Raw genomic sequence first — 20169 nt, 5'->3', positions numbered from 1 at the left:
TTTAAATAAAGAGAATTCACACATGGTCACAGACTTTCTCCCTGACCTCCCATAGATCACTCTGAGAGCAACAGACGCTCTCGTGTAACTCCCATCTTGAAGTAATGAAAAAATGAAAATGTTGTGACAGTAAAAATGGAGACTGGAGTAGAACAATAGCCCCCTTTGTGCCACGGGAAATAAATGCTTTTAATGACTTGTTAGGAAACTCCAAGGAAGCTGCCTGGATGTGTTTTTGCACAAGAGGAATTCGCTAAATCACAGTAACCCCGTGTTGCATAAAACACTGTCGAACAGCTGTAGACAAACTGAAATGACTACAGAATGAAGCAATGCAGCATCCGAGTCACTGCCAGTGTTTTCATCTGTTTCTCGTAATTCCTAATTAATGTATTCCCAGAGGAACCGTGCGCTCCGAACCCCCACGTGCCATTAAACCTGACATACCTGATAACACACAGAGCTGGTCAGAACAGCGCCGGCGTGACCTTTCACCTTTGAGAGAGGGACGGGAATAACAGGAAAACCACATGATACTCAATTGTTTGTAAGCAGAATCTGACAAGCAATTCCAAGAGATACAAACTGTCTGCTGATGAAAACATCTGCTGTGATTCTTCTAATGGCTTTTATATTAGTGGAAAATTTGCCATCATTCGTTTATCTAGAAAACACAAATTGTTACTTGTTTTTAGCATAAATCTAACTAAATTTAGGAAGGTTTATGCTTAAAACATGAAAAATGATTCGCCAGCGGGGTAAGAAAAATAAACAGGATTCTAGATATAACAATTCCAGTTATCCAACACAACTTTCGCCATCAAATAAACTTTTACTGCCTTATGGATTTTTAGATAATTTTACTGTGAAACAAGATAAGCATTCTGATAACACCCCAAAGGAACAGTTAATTGTTCATAAACTGTACAGTTTTAAGTAAAAATTGCCATCGCATTGCTATCTCAAGTGACAGAATATTTGTAAAAAATGATCAAAATGAAATTTTCTGGCTGGTAAAAAGTATTTATGGTCAGTGATAAAGAGCAGAAAAAGTAGTTTCTTTATCTTTTAAATAAGTGATAATATATAACTATAAAGTAGATATGACCAGTAACTATTCTCAGATTACTAAAAAGGTCATCAACCTCTAAAAGAACAGGCATTTACTTTAACATGTATTTTAACAAGTGTCGGCACTTAACATTATTGAGACACATTTTAAGATTAGACCCACTGATTAGGCTGTTATCAAAGCGGGGAGTTTATTGGGTTTTCCTCTCTTGCTCTCTCTGCCTTTTCTCAACAAAGAGAGTCAGTTCATAAAGTAAGCGCCATCTCCCAGCACCATCTGTCATCTGAATATTCTTCACCTTTTCCTGTCCTCCCCGTGCTCATTTCTTTCTCTCGCACTCAGACAGCACATGCCAACATCGGCACAGAGCGAGGCAGGCGCTCCTCAGCTGGTTTTCATTTCTCTACAGCCAGGTCAGGGTTTAACAGTCTCACAGTCTATCACACACACATCAGAGCCTGATACCTGAGAGCCGTCCCCCTGGAGCTTCACCATACAGCCCTCAGCACGCTCAAATACCCTCACATGTCAACAGCACCTTGAGAGAAGAAGTGTGAGGATCGTGAACCAAGCACCTTGTGCTCCAGGAGCTCTTCTTGAGGCAGCAGGAGACGGATATGAATGCATTCCTGTCTGAATTAACTGATTTTCACTTTAAGTCAATCACAGCTTCCTTTAGGGGCCTTCTGTGCTTCTGAACAGGGTCACGAGGGGGGCCACACTGAGGGTGTAGAATTGCCTGTTGAATCCTAAATTAGGATTTGGTGCATAAATGGCTCTAATCCCAGGTAAATCTCAAGGGGTTGGTTTTGCCTTCTGAGGAAGAGGTGAAAAGATTGACCTGAATTGCTCAAGCCAGACTAATACCGGCCCAACTAATGAGCCATTAAACAAACCCTTCAGACTGCAGATCTCCTCTGTGTGGCTGTGCATTCTTACATTGCTGGTACAAGCCATCACGACATTTAAAACTGTGGTGGACCTTAGCCATTTTAATTGGTCTTATTTCGACCTGTGTTTAAGACGAGCCACAGTGTATGCATATGATATGCATAACAAAAATAATAGCGTATAATAATTATTAGAGTAACATAACATGATTTTTTTCTACAAAATTCAAACCTTAATCAATAGAAAAATAAAACAACATTAAATATTTACAGGTAAATTAAGCAATATTGCATATACATACACATAAAAATGTAACTATAAACTTTGTAAACTATAAATTGTAAACTATACACAAAATTAAATCCTAAAATTTTTATGTATAAGAAGAAAAATATTGGTCCCACTTTTATATTAGGTGACCTTAACTACTATGTATTTACATTTAAATTAATCATTTGAACAGTAAGTACATAGAGGTTAAGGCCACTTAATAAAGTGTGACCAAAATATTAAATTATTATAGCTAAAATTAACAGAAAGAACACATTATAACAAAAGAATCTAAACAAAAGAACACATTATATGCCTTTTAAATTGCTTAAATAATTATCAGTATGAAGTGAAAAGGTGTATCACTAGACTAAACTATAAATCATTGCATTCTCATCCATCCAAGTCAGTAAAGTTCTGTAAGTTTCTGAAAAATGATGCTGTAAATTTAGACCAGAATAGTGTAAGTGGACCCGCTAGAGACTGAGGAACTATAACCTCCGACTACACATATAACCATCCACTCACTCCCACAGAGGTTGATTTGTGCCTGTATTGAATTCTATACAGGTATTTAAAATGATTAAATGGCCAAAAAAGAATGTTTACATTTGGAGCGATACACATTCCTTTCCCGCTCATTCCCAGGGGTCTGCCATCCAGGTTTATGTATGTTAGCAAAAATGTAAAACGCCACCATAAACTACACTTTTTTTTTTTTACACTCTCTGGGACTTTCGGTGAATGGCGCTGTTCATATTTTTATGATCTACACAAGTTTCATTTCCAACAATTGATTATGCCTGCCCAGTCACAGTCCGGTGGTTTTGGGCTCACTTTTTACTCATTAACGACGCCAAGAGCTCCACCGCCAAGCGGCGCCCGGTTTAGCGCATGCCAAGCTTCTCACCTTCCTCTCATTCTCCGCCACACATTCGGTCCCTTTCTCCTCACCTCGCCGTTCCAGTCCGCTTTACTGCTCTTGTTAACTGCTGGAGCGCGTTCAGAAAGCTGCCCCAAACTTAATGAGATGTGACTAGCTATACGGCGTGGCTTGAAAACGAAACGTGCTGCTGCCGGCCTAAGCAATCTCAAACCAGAGCATGAATCGCTATAAATATGTCACATTCGAGAGCGCTGGAGAAATCTGACGGTAAGCAGCTCAAAGGGTCGTTCGAACCAAAAACCCCACGGCGTATTGAAATAAGCAAACTTTCCCTTTTTGAATATCCAGAGCTTTTCCTGGCAGGATTTTTAAGTTCCCCCCCAGTGACAGAGCCCAATGGCATCCATATGTGGCGCTGCACTTGCTCAGATTGGAGGGAAAATGGATTGGCATGCGGCACGCTCTGGAAGGCTCTGAGTAAACATGACCCCATAGTGACCCCCACTGCTCATAGCCCCTGCAGGTCTCAAACAGGTCCATTAAGCCTGTTCAGATACCCTGGGGCTGACCTGCTTCATTTCAAACTCAATCACCAACAGCCCGATCACGCCACACCAGCTCACGCAGCATTCAGGGAACTGCAAAACACCCAAAAGCCCTAACAATCGAATCATAACTAGACAGGAAAAGAGTCTGAGAAAAAAAATAAATAAATACTGTAGAAGCATCCAGTTTGTTTAGCTACCTCATACATATTGCTGACAATCACCATTTGTTTTGTTTTAACGCAGTTCCTTCACACTCTGCTTAAGGATCCTGGCAGTCACACTCAGTTAGCAAAAACACACGGCCTTGGGAAAATCTTCAGCTTCTTGTACGCTTGCGGTTTGCACTGTCATTTACAAAGAAAACTGATATGCGCACATATATAAACACAATTGTGCAGCTCGCCTCTTACCAAGAAACCGTGTCATTGCCCCCAAAGAAACTGTGGTAAGTACAGCTTTAAAGACAAATGATTAATTAGAAGAGCGTCGGCCAAAAGAAAAGACTCGTTTGTTATCCATTGACAGGTCAATGATCCGAATCCTCTGTAAGCCTTTGATTCCGGATTCAAAGGAAAACAAGACAAATGTATAAATCAACACTGTCGTCAAAGCCAAAAGGTTAAGAACGTGTGAATATAAGCTGGTTTTATCAGCCTTCTTTCCCACATTTACAACTTCAGTGCGCAATCATATAACTTCAAACATCGTCTAGTAAAACTGGCACCAAGCTACTTCTTTCTTAGCGCCGTAGCTCTGCGTGCGGTTATTCGTTTCTAAACAGCATTAGGGACTCAATGCCAGCCGCTGAAGTGTAATTACTTCACACTGCAATTATCTATTCAAGCCTCAGATTCTTCTCAAGAACATATTCATTCCAGCTGTGTAAGGGCTCTCAGCTTATTCACTTACCTGGGCAAACTGCTCGTCTCGGTTCAATCACGTTCGCTGGGTGGCCAAAAGCACCTCTTGTGAATCGTGCCAAACGCTACGATATCTCTGTTGTCAAAGAAAACAGGAAAATTGATGTTAGCCCATATTGAAAAAATGACACAACACAAGACTCATAATGAAAATCTTAAGCCAAATTAAAGATGAATTACAGTCATGATTTGCAAACATGTTCCTGTATTTCAAGGCACGCCATGACTGAGAGCGTAATTACTACCATAAAGCTGATGTCTTTTAGTTTTCCTCTGCTCGTGCATTCAATTACATTGTAGCAATTAGCTGTGATTACCTGAGAGAGCTTTTTAATTAGCACACGATAACATGCCAAGCTAAAATTGACAAATTGAACGAACAAATCTGAATTACTTTCCATTGTGTACTTTATTTACATATTTTTGACCAAAGAATGTTGACTAGCCTCTTAGCCCAGCATTTAGCAATGCAAACAACAGCTAATGAACCAAGAAAGCTTTTGTCTCATTCACTCTGAATGGCCTTCTGTTTATTTACATATTTTATACCACACAATGTTGACTACACTTGTGTGAGAATGTGTGCTTAATTGTGTTGAAATATTTCAATCTTTAAAAACTGTACTAATGAAATAAGGCTACTTTCCTCATTTTTTTAAATACAAAAAACCTTCTTAGAATACTATTATTTAAAATGCAAGTTTTACTTTAAAGTGTTTTTATGCTTAATTGTGTTGAATGTGTAGTTGTAGTGTATTTTAAATCTTAAAAGTATATTTGTAGCCAGTACTTTCAAATATAACATGAATGAAAAAAGGTTATGTTTAAGTACACTTAAAAAAAAGAAGAAGCACTTTTTAATGCCAAATCAACGTTTACTTTAAAGTACATTTTAAATCTTTGTTTCAAAGTCTAGTCATAAGAAGGGCACTTGTTTTGATGACTTCTATTTGCATTAAAATATTTTAATTTGCCTTAAATTCTTGCCAGTACTTTCAGCAGTACACTTTTTTAATGTAAAATTACATATAAAAATGTTCTTCTTAAATGAATGAATAAAAGCGCTTAAGCTGAACTAACTGCTTTAAATTTAAAACACACATTTTCATTTAATTGTAAATAACATTCACATTACATTTCACGCTTAAAAGCATCCTTTTTTTTTTTACAAGGGTACAGTCTTTTAGCCTAGCATTAGCAAAGCAAACAATAGCTAATGAACCGAGAAATCTTTTGTCCCATCTCATTCAACCCATACCGACTTAGCAGAAGCCACAATCCCATAATGGGAACTTCAATGGAAGTGTTTACCTTTCCCATGGTTCAACACTAGCCACGATTGCTTAACCATGCGGCGGAGAAAATCAACGGAGGGACATCTTCTCTCCCTACATACCAGGTTTCACTAGCGTGGAAGTTATTCTGAGGCTGCCGCAAGATTGTTTGGATGCTCGTCAAGAACTCCAAATTAAAAACCACAAACATTTCGGAGCACTTAACCCGAAAACATTCTCCTCAATCAAGCTGAAGACTTGAGGGAATGGACACGTCGTTCTCACAGGTACTGAAAGAGCCCAAGGGACCACAAAGGGGCCCCCAATCTTCAAAACATTGTGGGGTTCGATGATGTATTGTTTGGAGCACCTCCTAAAAGGCATTTCATTCACCGTAAACAGCTTCATAAAAGGGTGCCGCTGTCCCACGGGTCGCCAGAAGTCCTGTCCGAGGCTTGCTGTTGTAACCTCATGACTGCATAATTACGCTAGCATGTGATAAAGAAAATGGCCCTATTTTAGGACCCATCTCGTCCAGACAAGCCACCAGAGTCCTAGCAGTTACCCTTAAATAGTTCAATAATATCTGTGAAACCATAAATAGATCATGTCAGCTCTCATAAACACGCAAAAGAGTTATTTTAAATCACCACACCAAGCTTTAATATGAGTTCTGATGGTTTTCGGTAGAGACTAGGAGTCTTGGAACAAACAGCGTTGGAGTATCAGACACAACCCAAGCCAAGGGATCATTTCTTAGAGGCTTTAATCATCTGGCTCCTGCTTTGCACTGGGGGGCCGACAATTAAAAGTTTAGCGGGATAATATAAATATGTGTTGTTCTCAGCCTTGTTTACTTCCCTTTTGCACCAAATGAATGACTTTATATTGGCGTTATAAATTATGCAAGCTTAAGCAGCATAATAGGTAATCTTATATGAATTTCTGTGATAGGCCTGGACACATAATGACAGGATAAACAAATGTAGTCCAGATGGGGGATCTAATTCTGTTTATCCCTACTGTGTCACAGCTATTCAGTAAAAAGCTTGATCAACCAAACGTTATTTACTGCATTGTTTCGCCAACACTTCAAGCTCAACTGTGACAGGCCTTAGATCTCGCATATTGTGTGTTATTTATGGCTGTCTCACACATAAAAATATGTAGCTTTAAATTACGATCACAGCCACAAGAGGCCAGCTCTAAAACCCGCAGGAGTTGCTCTTACATAACTAGACAAAGTGCAACCAGGTACAATGCCTTATTTGAATGCATATCGAGGGGCTCCTTAAAAGCTCAATCTTTGTGGAATAATGGTTATTATCACAGAAAAATTGCTTTCTGTTAAAAATAATAATAATAATAATAATACATTATTTGTAGATAATTTCTGACAATGTTACCTCAAACTATGATCAATCAATAATAACTGAAAGAAGTTGAAGATGCAATGCAATTTGGAAATAATAGAAACCAGGAACAGTAGTGTAAAAAGTGTGATAAATTAAAAAAAAAAGTATAAAAATGATTTCAAATAAATAATTAAAATACTGGGAGGTTATATATACAACCAGTAAGTTTTAGTCCAGTGCAAAAAAACACTAAGCAGCATTTTTTGTGGGAAAAGAAAATCCTCTCTAAGGCAAAATGGCTGGAAAACAAAATAAAACATGAGGGTTGAAGGAGAAATGTGAAGCATTTAACAAAAAACACATTAATTAATTATCCTGTCAAAAATGTATATTATTGCGGCTGAGATCAGTTTAATTCATTTAACAGGGATTTTAGGGTTTATGGCGCTGCATTATCGTGGCAACAAAGTCATAAAATTGGATATAACTCAAAACACAATATGTTAGTGAGTGCACTGTGTCACACTTACATCAGTTTAACACATACATTGTTTAGGTTTAATCGTGGATGCACTATTCAGTTCCGTTGTAGGAGACTCTTATATAACAATCTGTTATAAAACTGTATGCATCAGATATTTAATGTCTAAATATCACTAATTGATTTCTTTAGGACTGCAGGACTCCTGGAATGAGAGGTCGCATATGAGAGCTATTACCCAGCATGCTTTGCTATCTCCCCCATATGGATGAAACACTAACACAACTCCGCCGAAGCCCAGCTGACTGTTTATTGTTACAGGCTTAGGCCTAATCAATGTTTTAGAAACCGGACCCAGACTGAGCTCTGATGGACGGACAATGACAACCACCTGAAAGCTGAGAGAGTGAAGGGAAGGAGAGCCAGCAAATCAGACCGCAGTGTTTTGAGGGGGAAGGATCCCTATTATGGCATCCCACAGAGTACAAAGGCATTTTAAAGAGGGAGTTCTTTGACTCTCTGGCCTTTTATTCAACCTACACGTCTGACGTTAGTTTAGGGATACACTGATTTAGTCTGCCTCCACAGTTCTGTTTCTCCATAATGGCCATAGAATGACTCTGATGTGTTGGCTGACTATTCTCAGACTCAGATTTAAAGATCTGGCAGAAGTTCTGACTAAGTTCTTGTCGTCATTCTCGGCTCGACCCACTCAAATTGTTTTCTGTGGCCCGTGCATGAAACAAGCAATAAAATACACAGCAGACGGATGGTAGTCCAGGAAAACGCTTACACCATTAAACTGACTGGCAATCTGAGATGCCATGCTGACATTCGGGGAATAGCGTTGTCATGGAAAATACTTTCGTCATGATGACAGATTTGAAATTGGGTTTTCTAGCTCCTGTATGTCTGTAAACAGCATTATGGCTGGGAAGGCTTACAATTTGCCATCATAAAATGGAAAGTATCCATTAGTATGGTTCTGAAATATGCAATCATGAGGTATCAAGCCATCATGACAGGTTACAAGAGTAATGCATGTATGATTATGAAGTACTAGAAAATCATTATAGCCGCCTAAAAACCAATGCCTGGAAACTCTCGTGATGTAGACATGTCAGATAGTAGAGGAAAAATCTTCCAAATTCAAGATTCAAAGTACATTTGGGATGGTGCAGACATATTGACTGACAATGGTATGCCCACCTGTTAGGAAAGACTCAGCAGGTGTTCACATCTCCATGACAACCGTACCATCAGTTTACTTCTACTGTCAGTCTTCCACAAAAAAATACAGAACCAGTGAATTCAGGTCTGCTGGACTCACAAACAAACAACTTAGAAAATCAAGTGTCAGAACAATTAATTATCCATTAACTAAAACCAATAATTAAATAAATATGATTTTTTTAAATAAGAAATGTATTAATGAATGAATTATTATAATTATGAATTATTATATTTATTAGGGGTGCAATGGATTGTGCGGAGAAACACACACACATATACATATAATTTAATTAGACACATTTGAATGAATTTCCTTTTTTTTAATCTTTTTTTTATTTCACCAAAAATGTCACTTATACCATTCTGGTTCTCACCTTTTGATATAATGAATAGCTTTTTTAAAATGGTATATTACAATTTAGGCATTTCGTTTGTAAATTGTAAATAACCTTGTCGAGAAAGTAACTTACTATATCGATTTGAAAATTGTAAAGTTAGTTGGTAATAATAATGAAATCCAACCATATTCTGGACTGGTAAAAGTCCAGAAAGCTCTCAAGAGATGAACCGTGAACAAAACATCATGTGCCTTTGAGCAAAACACTTAACCTTAGGTTGTTCCAGAGGGACTGTCCCTGTAATAAGTGTATTTCAAGTTGCTGTGGATACAAGGGTCAGCTAATTAGTACTTTGATGACTTACAAAGCACTAGTATGCCAAGAAAATGAAATATAGTCTGCACTAGCATATCAAAATGTAATGAAATAAAAGTAGAGTCATTAGAGGGCCTGGAAACAAAGGGGACAACACACTGAATGGTCACAAATGGTTGAGCGATCACAGACCAAGTCATCAAATGGTATTTCCAGCAGCACTTTTATGCAGGTCATCCGTCTAACTAATCCCAGACACATCAACACAGGACTTAAAAGAACCAAGAACCATTCGATACACACACACACGCAAGCAGAAAGTAGTAGCCCCCTCTGGAACGCAAGACCTGGACGGTACTAATTTGTCATCTGGTCAATGCGTTAGGACTTTCTTCCGCCAAATCCGGCCATTACTCCTTTAATAGCAGCGGAGAACGCAGAGGTAAGCTTGAGCAATCTGTCTTGAGTTTGACACTCACTTTCAAACTTCACACTTTTAACAGGGGCAACTCAACACCTTTCAGCTCAATGAGCTGCACAAAGGAGCCAATTAGATCCTGGGCTTCAGTGACCAGGGATCCCACACTCAACTCAATACGCTGACTGCTCAACTGAGGGGATAAAGCTCAAGCAGTTGGCAAGCTTTTTTCCCCACATACTCGTCGCTTCTTAAAAAAACAACAACAATGACATAATCTAATTAAAGCAGGTTCAAATGGGGCGACTGTAGCCTCGGCCCCCGACTTTGCATCGTAGCGTATCTTCTGAAAAAGCATTTTTATAAAGTTGTTTATAGTATGTTGGCTCTAATTGGACAGGGTGATGAGATATATTGGCCTCGTTCGTCTCTGAGATGCATCTTTGGGATGGATTCCAGAGAACAAAATCCACCCCGCTCTGTCAGCCAGGAGATCACGGGGCTGTAGCAGTGGATCCAAGGCAACCAAACAACTCTCAGACTGATGTAAGCTACACAGTGAGAGGAATATCAAGTAGAGTTTCTATATTTAGTATATTAGTTGTCGGTTTGCAATTAGCGGTATGGGTTGGGAATGGAGAAAACTCCAGGTTTGCATTTCAGAGCAAACGGACCAAAACAGAGACTTTTGCGCCTCAGGTCCCATTGACACTAGTGCATTTTAGAAGGAAAACGGCTAGGCTGGCATTTCCACTGCGTTTCTGTAAGAGTCTCTGTCTACACTACACAATTGAAAACCCATGACATGTGACCGTTCAGTCAGGTGCGACCATAGATATGTACAGCTAGAATCCCTATTATTTAGAGTGGGGACACATCTAAATGCTTGGAGCATGTACCTGAACACATTTATAGGTACAACAGTGAGCATGATGTTTACTTGGTCGTCAAGGATACACGGAGGGAATGCGGGCAGCCTCACCATCGTTTGTAAAAGCGTCTGTTTTGCTGTTTGCACTGAAACGCAACCCAGGTCTGCAGCATTTTCTGGTCTGCAGGTCTCTGTTTTTTTCGATGGTCAGCGGCTTACGAAAGTTACACGTTTTAAAAATGTGTAAAAATAGCCTGAATCTGGATCAGATCTACTGAGGTGGTTCTTTTTAATGATTCAGAAACATAGAACATACAAGCTGATTCTTTTTAAGCGCCTCAAACTGATTGTCAGAAAAAAAGAATCACTCAATTATCAAAACTGTTAAACAGATTAAACAACATAAAAGGTAATTTATATACAGTACAGCATAATCACTTTACTCCAATTTCCAAACGACTCTGCTAGTAAATTATTTTGTGTAAACTGATTCTGGTTCAAATTACTACTTTTTTTAGCGAAAGAAAAAAAAATCTTACAATTACAACATCCATTCATAAGAGAAATCGACCAAAACGGTTTAATTTTCACAATCTCTACACCTGAACTAACCCAGGTATCATTCACTAAATTACACATATGAAAAAAAGAAGAAAATTAGAACAAACATAATTCTGTTTGTATGTGATTTGATGAATTTGAACTGAATTTGTCCTTTGACAAGCTACAACGCAGAGAACCTAGCTTGCTCTTTGGACTGTCCTTAGCTTGTCCTTAACTCATATGACCGTCATTTGCCGCCTGCCATTCTAACACAATAAAAGCTAAATGAGGCTGTTGGGGCAGGAGTCAACTCTTTCGGCATTGCGTTAGCAGGGTTGACTCATGGCTTCGATAAAACTGAGCACTGACATGATAGCAAGAGGGCACAGCGCTCGGTGTTCATCGTAACGACTCCATCGTCTGGAAAAATCAGGCATCACGTCATAAAAAGAATAACATCACTACCTTAAAAGCACTCAAAATGACTGATCTACATCTCAGTAAGTGTTTTATCTGCCCGTCTCGATGAAAGCAGGTTTAAGAGAAGAGGAGAAAGAGAGGATCTCGGGGGTGGGGTTGAATCCCGGTGCAGAACGACAGGCCGAATTACAGCCTGTCAGAAGAAAAACATGACTGTCTGAAATATGACAGGTATTAATGAATGCTAATGAGAGGGAGAAGGCACAAGGAGAGTTAAAGAAGAGATAAAGCGTTCGATGCTGTTTAAATGAGGGACGCACATACCTCCAGACCCGGTTCCCCAGGGAATTACCAGAAAAGAGATCTAAATATGGAGCCCGGGATCTAGAGAGAGGTTAGAGTTCACAGGGTCAGTCCAAACGCTGACCTCACTCTCTGCTAACGTCTTCATCAGATGTCCGGTTACACTAGACTCTTTACAAGAGCAGCTAGAAAACGCACTGTCCACAAATAACTAATAACTTCACAAGCTTTACAGAAACATAGACACCATTTAAGACGAATTAGTACCCTTCTTTCATCTCAGCAGCAGTCTTAAAAGTTATTATGTTACTGGTATCAATAGTTTTAAAAAATATACAATAACTGTTTAAATATTTTGTTAATATTTAGTAATCGTTGAATCCTAAAAATCAATTCCAAAAAGGAATCCAAAAGGAAATATATTTATTTTCAATTTTGACCATTTCCTGAAAATTAATAGTTTTTTGGTGCACTGTAATTACTAAATGTAAAATAAATAAATACTTTAAAATAAATACAGAATTTTAATTATAACTCATTTTAAAATTAAATAAAATAATTTTTATCAATTAAATTAAATTAAATATTGTATAATTAAATGATTTTATTAATTCCAAGACAAGTAACTTGTGTTTTAAAAATAAAGTGTATTCTTATATGGTCATTTCTCAGCCATTACATGAAAACATATCAGCTTATCTGTATCAGCAGAGTTTTAATGATTGGTGCATTAATTATTTTAAAAAGTTGTCTGTAAAGCTAAATTCGAACTCGTGACCTCTCACACTTAAGGCAAGAAATATTTTCTCAGAGCCACGTCAACTCACGCTCAGGATGAACTGAGACCCTAAGACTGAAATCATAGACCGTCCCCTGCTGAGGTGTCATAAAGACACCCTATACAGTGTCGCAGCCCTAATGATTTTATATAGCCGGGTGCTGATGTGAGAGTAATGATTTATTAATAGAGTGGGATTTAAGAATAGCTGTCTGATTGCTCTAGCAGAGGCTCAGTTTATGTGTGCTGAGATTTTCTCAACTATTTCCGGGTGACGTGTGGAGACGAGCCGTAAATGGGGGTCTCCTTTCAAGCTTGCACGGATTCTTTCCCTGTCCGCGTGACTCGACCCTTAGCCTTTGTCTCGCTGATGCGCGCATCACAGTACATCACCACGGCAGCATTCGAGGTCACGACCCTGAGAGGAACAAGGGGAGCAGACAAGAATCAGCCTGAGCACCGACATACACACCTGTACAGGAGCTCATCTGTCTTTTTCACGCGCCCTTACTTTCTGCTTTTCCATTCACTTCAAAGAATTTCTATATTTAGTGAGGAACAAAGGTCTGAGACCGCTAGTAAAAGAAAGTATTTTTTCTTATGTATGAATAATAATTTTTTATTATAAAATTTCTTAAAAATACTATTAAAAATATAATAATTATAACAAAAATATTTTTAAATATTTACAAATGTTCTAAGTACTATTATTATTATTGTGATGTAATTGTAATATATATATATATAATTTCTTATTTTATTCAAGTGACAATTTAAACAAATATTTATCCACATATGTAATTATTATTTTTAAATATATACTATTATTTTGTTATTTTTATATATGTAAAATGTATATTTAATAATATACTATAAACATAGAGATTATTTTAATGGAAATTATTTATTTGCTTACAAAGTTAAATTGAAATGAAGTAATCAAATAAATTAAACCTGCCCTATTTTTATTGTGGTACAATTTCCCATATCTTCCTGGGTCTTCACCTAGCAGGTGTGATAGGTGATTTCACTTTCTTCTTCTCTTTTCCCTCAGTACTGCCTCAAAGCGAGATCCCTTTATTACAGGAATCAAGCATTGCATTAGAGTAGTCTGTAATTAAACGTGTCCAGTGGCGGTCATTACCAAATACCAGCTCTAATTGCCCCTTATCTGGGGTAATTACTGCCTACTAGGAGAAAATGACTCCATATCATGTGGAGAGAGGCTGATGTGGCGCTGCTGTGTGTGTGTGTGTGTGTGTGTGAAGAGGTGGGTAATTGTGTTAAATTTATGTTGAGATGGAACGAGAGCTGTAAGAGTCGGGGGAGGTGAGAACGGACGGTGATACAGAGGTGACGGCTTAGCAGGTGCATTAATGCTGAAAATACACACACTTACTGGCGCGCATGTTAAGGCTGGAAGGCACTACACAACTTTTGCAAGATTTACAGTCTGAACAGATTAGTCAGAATGTCAGAGCTATAGTCTGCGGATTTTAGTTGAAAGATTTTACTGAAAATAACACGGCATATGAAGGCAACAAGCAGCTTTGGACTATGATGTTAGAATGGATTTCATTTGTCGGGGGTCTCCTTGCTCCTCCTAGCAAAGCATGTGTTTTTTGCATTAAAGTGTCTGCGGTGATTGCAACGACTTGAAAGGCTGATAGTGTGTGTGTGTGTGTGATTTAGATGTCGGTGTAGTTTTTCCTCTGTAACTCTTTGCAAAGTCAGTAAGCGTATGATGTCTAGTGGTCTGACATTTTAAAAGATTTGAAAAGTTGTGTAGTGCATTTCATCCTTTACTTGAAAAGAGGGAATCAGTCAAACAAATGTGTGGATTAATAGCATAAATGTATATAAAATGTATTTATATTTATTTATTAAAAGAACTGTCTTGCATATTATAATTAAATAATAATAATTATTATTTTAATAATAAAATATAATACTAATGAAAAGAATGAAATGCATTATAAATTCCAAATGTATTTGTAACAATGATGAATTTATGTAGATTTTTAAATAATAATATTTGTCTTATTTTCTTTTTGTTTTGTTTTACGTTCTTGCCTTCCTATATAGGACAATGTAGACTTGACAAAGGAAGTGGGACAGAGAGAGTAATGGATCCGGGACATAACTTGTCCCAGGATGGGCTCAAACCTGGGTTCCAGTGCTTAATTGATAGCTGCAAAGTGTTAGGTATTTTGCTCCATTTTCATAGGCGCTGAAAGAGAAAAGCACAAATGAAATCGCAATATGCCTGGGAAGCACCATTTTACCTGACCTCCTCAGGGAAACCCATCCGGATCGGGCTTTATTGTCACAGCACTGCAGGTTTTGAGGCGTTAGCAACCTGTTTCTGGTCTACTGAGACGCTCTTCTCTGCCTGCAGCATGAAGCAATGTTTTATCCATACATGAGTGCTCGCTCTCTCTGTCTCAGCGATTTCTAGTCCTCTGCAGCTCTCAGCACATACCCCCAACCTCTGAGGATGTGTGTGTGTGTGTGTGTGTGTGTGTACCGAGGATCAGGGGTGTCACTACTGGATCGATGCCTCACTATGTCTGACAAGACTGTGTCGATTCAGCACACTCTGTGAACAAAGACCAAACAGTACACACACACACACACACACACACACACACACATAACTCAAAATTCTTGAAATCCATCACAAGGTCATTGCATTCAGTCGGGGTCCAAAGGGACATGTGTTGAGTGTGCCGTCCTGCTCTAACAGCATCGAGTATTGAGGTTATTGTACAGAGAGATTCTACAGTACAAAACAAAAATCAGAACAGTCTATGCATGTGCAGTTTTACCCTTCAACAATCAGAAATCAAATTGATTTAAGTTTGAAATTAGTCTAAAGAATAAAAACATTCATAGAAATAAATGGAACTAAATGTAAAACATAAGTGTTACGATTAATTATAAATATTACCGTATATCGTTAACACTTTTAAACATATTTTTATAGTTAGAAAATGTATTACCTTCTTTTTATAATGTAATAGTTTAAGCAAGAATTAGAATAGAATTAAAAATAAAAAACAGAAGAATGTAAAAAATATGTGTATATAATTTTAGCTCTATTTATAATTAAATAAAATATTTAATGTTTTTAAATAATTATTGTTATAACATTATTATAATTACAGAATTATTTACTTAGTTTATTTTTAATTTTAGACAGTGGATAATGTATGATTCAACTGTATTATAATGTAAATGTATAAATATTTATTAGTTTTCTCCGGTTGTTCATTTGTTTAAGTTGCAGTCTTATTCCTCTTTACTAATTGAAATGATTAGCTTACAATTTGTATTTATTTATCGTATTGCTTTCTTACAGTTGCTAATTTGCTAAAAAGGTAGTCTGCAAAAGAAGCAAATGTAAAATTATTTGATAAGCCAAACGGGAATTATAGCATGATATCTGACCACAGATCATATCCGTCATAAACAGCTCGGATAATGGATTTTCATTGCAGTAGAGTGATTAAATAACAGTCTATGCAGCACATATCTTGTCTATGCACGACTACGATTAAAAAAAGAGCAGCGTACGCGAAGTACATGGATACAGTATACAGTTGCATCTTTGAACATAAGTGTGTGTGTGTGTGTGTTAATGATTAAACGGTGTTGGCTCTCTGTTCATCTCTGATTGATAACTGGTATCCCTGTCTCCCCACGGGCCCATTAAGAGCCTCTTGTCTGTGTTCCTGTCACAGCTTGTGCTTCGAAAGAGCACATCACACTTCCTCCCCGGCAGTGTCGGGATGGGATTAAACGATCGCCTGTCCCCGGTGTGTGCAAATGAAACCGGAGATCTGATCCGCTCCGGTGTGGTAAAAAAATCGCTGCACCTCAGCAGAATACTTGGCATTTCTCAAATCAGCATCAGCTTTCGGTTTCAGCATCACTTTTGGCTTCCAGACATAATGTCAATCTGTGATCCATAAATCCTTTTCGCTGAAGGTTTTTCATAATATTTATGCTACGCAACTGTATGCGATACGCACCAGGAGAGGAAGAGGAGATGACGAGATGTTCCTCAGCCTCTTAAAAGATTTCAAGGTGTCTTACAACTAATCGTTTGTCCGTGACTTTAAAAACCAAAAAGATCATGGGAAAAAAGGACACATGTCTGTGTGAAGAATTCATAAGTGTAATGTTTCTAAATGGTACCACGATAAAATTAATACGCCTCTAAAGGTTAATTTCACACTAGATCTTTTGGTGAAGAATGTCGTTGGAGTTCAGTTTATTTGGTTGATGTGAAAACCAGAAAATAGTGTTTGGAAGATGGCTCTACTAAACATAACAACACATGAATTGACCGTTTGTGAGGAGTCTAGTGAATTTTGCTCATAAAAAATAGATCCACTAAAGCTGCTGAGCCAGAACTGAATTTCATGTTTGAACCATTAAAAATATCTAACATTTGATACCATAGACGGCTGACAGAAGTTCAGTCTTCTATCTAAACTCCATGGAGTTTCTATGGAAAAGAGTCAGTCATAGTCCCTAATGAAATTATAGCATGTAAAAATGGATCGCTTGATAGTGCCAAACACAAAAACCTCACTATAGTTACTACAAAACAGAGTAACATTTCACCCGATTATGACTGCATGGCCGACTCGATCTCGACAAAAAAACTATAAGCTAATTGTAAATTGATCGCCTTGGTATTCCAAACATTGCTCTGTTTGTTTCAGCCTCCTGAGCAGTGCAACATAGCAACATTGGCTCATCCAGTGGCATCCCTATCCGTTTGATCGACCAATGACAAATGCGGGAAGTTTTCAGGAAAACAGTTTGGAACAATAACTGTTTTCGCTGTAGTGGTGAGAAATTACATAAATGTTTTGGAACCAATAAAGCTAACACTAAAAGAAATTGTTTGGTAAAATTACACCGAAAAGGAGCGCGATAAAAGGGTGCAACCACAACTTGTTATTGCGACTCCATGTGTCTCCATTTAGACACGAACACGCGCTCGCATAAACAGCTGCATCAGTAATGACGATGAATAGCATCTCTCAGCGCTGTCTAAGGGCATTGATCATGGACATTAAGCATGGAGGTCTGTGGTCTGGGAGAAAGCTGTTCACATGCTTAAATCTGTGACTAATCCATTCTAATTTGGCTCTCTATCTCCTGATAACCTCCAATACAGGGTGCTTTGTAAAAACAAATTGTCTTTAACACTGTACGCCAATATCCGTCTTCCAGAAAATCCATCTTATAATTCAGTATCGAATTTAGTAAAGGGCTAGCTCACCCAAAAATAAAAACTCTGTCATCATTTACTCACTCCATTGAGTTCCAAACTTGTAGGACTTTGTTACAATCCATTGATGTGGCAATCAGTGGAACTGAAATGATGATATTTTGATAAATATATTCTTGTAGCTTTATAAAAATTGACTATTTTGCCCTTACTACCTTTCTGGGTCTGCTTTCTACGCAGCGTCAGAAAGCTATTGTATTTAATCAAAAATATCTTATTTTGTGTTCAGAAGATGAACAAAGGTCTTACAGGTTTGGAACGACATGAGCATGAATAATTAAATTATTATTGGATGAACTAACCCATTAAAACTGTACACTGACAGCTATCTTTCAAAAAAATGCATATTAAGTAAAAGTTTAGTTTGCCCGTAAATAAACATTTCGCCATCATTTAACATTTTTGAATGAACTATCCCTTTAAGCAAAAGAGACAAAAAATAAAAATATGAATAATTGCTTCTTTAAGCAAAAGAGACAAAAAATAAAAATATGAATAATTGCTTCTTTCGAGCAACACATGAGATAGTGGTTAAGTGTCTGGATTTGAAAGATAAATTACTCAATTAAGTTATGTTAACAGCTGGTTGGTCCTTGGTTCCACATCAATGGTATCGATCAGAGCCAGCGGCAGAAAATAAAAGTGAAGTGAATTCCAATGCATCGTTGAGCGTTCTCATCTTCCTCATCAAATACGGATGGCCTGTGTTGTTTCTCATAAATGTCATCTCACCCATTCCAGCCATTAATCTCCATGAGGCCTCACTCAGTGACTTGATTTAGTGGGGTTTGCTGGCTTATGCCCCACCGGACCAGGGTTGGCATGGTTTAAGGTAGTGTGTTTGCGCCCAATTTTATTTGACTGGACTACAGCGGCAGCAGCAGGGGTACGAGTGGGAAAACAGGAAAGGGTTTTATGATCGGATCCATAGCTGCCACTGGAATCAAAGACACACAGACAGAGGAAACATGGGCACATGGACACAAAGAGCAGACGCGCAATGCTAGCTGAGAAAGCCCAATCAAGCAAATCCAGTCTCAGAGAGAGCGTGTTCTCGCATGGTAGCACACCAGTGTGATATAAATGGCAACCTACTGGGCCATTTGTGCTCCTACATTTGATATCTAATAAACAAGAACAAATGAGACTGTCCTTCACACTCGAGGAACGAAATCTGACATCAGCGCACAAACAGCCCATTGACAACTGGGCTCGAATGTGGCATAGAGGAACGCTTGGAACTGTGTGAAAAGGTTGATCCACGGCCGAGATGATATTGGTTACATCCTAATGGGTGCTTGTTGTATTTTCCATATCTTGAAGCTGGCAAACTACTATAGCATTACTATAGCACAGTTCATTCTTGAGGTTGTGTTTTGAGGGACAAGGCAGACAACCAATGGCGTTGCTTGCGTTTGGCTGAAAGCAGCAAATGGAGGAGTGTGACCCTTGGCCGAGAAACCGAAGTAATTTCCATTGCGGCTGAGTTTAAGTTTAACTGGTTTACAGGTCTTTATTTTGAGCACACAGCTGAAGTAACAAAAGGCAACAGCACTAGCCAGTGGGTTTGTGATGCCATGAAAGAAAAGCAGAAATTATTCCAAGCCTAAAATGCATGCTTAGACCAAGTAAAACCCTAAAGAGGGTTCTCTAGATATGACCCCCACCTGCATTCAAGTTATGCGGACAGATCTATTCATAATGATAATTCAGTCGACAGCAAGATGAATCTGTAGGTCTAGCACATCAATAAAGCTCTTAAAATCGCCATCACTTTTAAAGAAGGCAAATACAATGGGCAAATCGTTCAGCAGCGCTGTGTCCATAGCAACAGCAGAACCATCTAGCCTTCTAAACGAAACATTGACCCCGTATTTTCATTTTCTGTCACCAGAGGCACTGAATGCTGGAAAATACAGTAAGAAGGCGAATCTCACAAAAACCT

At 38.2% G+C, this 20169-nt stretch overlaps 1 protein-coding gene across 1 annotated transcript in view; it reads right to left on the bottom strand.

The window, feature by feature from the left end:
- Positions 1-20169, bottom strand: part of sema3aa (sema domain, immunoglobulin domain (Ig), short basic domain, secreted, (semaphorin) 3Aa) — an 88469-nt gene that overhangs the window by 63711 nt on the left and 4589 nt on the right. The window contains exon 2 of the mRNA XM_043236733.1: positions 4577-4663. The gene's annotated coding sequence lies outside the window, so the exon portion shown is untranslated. The remainder of the gene's footprint in view (positions 1-4576; positions 4664-20169) is intronic.

Source organism: Puntigrus tetrazona, chromosome 4 (genome assembly GCF_018831695.1).
Source record: "Puntigrus tetrazona isolate hp1 chromosome 4, ASM1883169v1, whole genome shotgun sequence".
NCBI classification, from domain to species: domain Eukaryota; kingdom Metazoa; phylum Chordata; class Actinopteri; order Cypriniformes; family Cyprinidae; genus Puntigrus; species Puntigrus tetrazona.
This window is presented reverse-complemented; position numbering and strand designations above follow the sequence as displayed.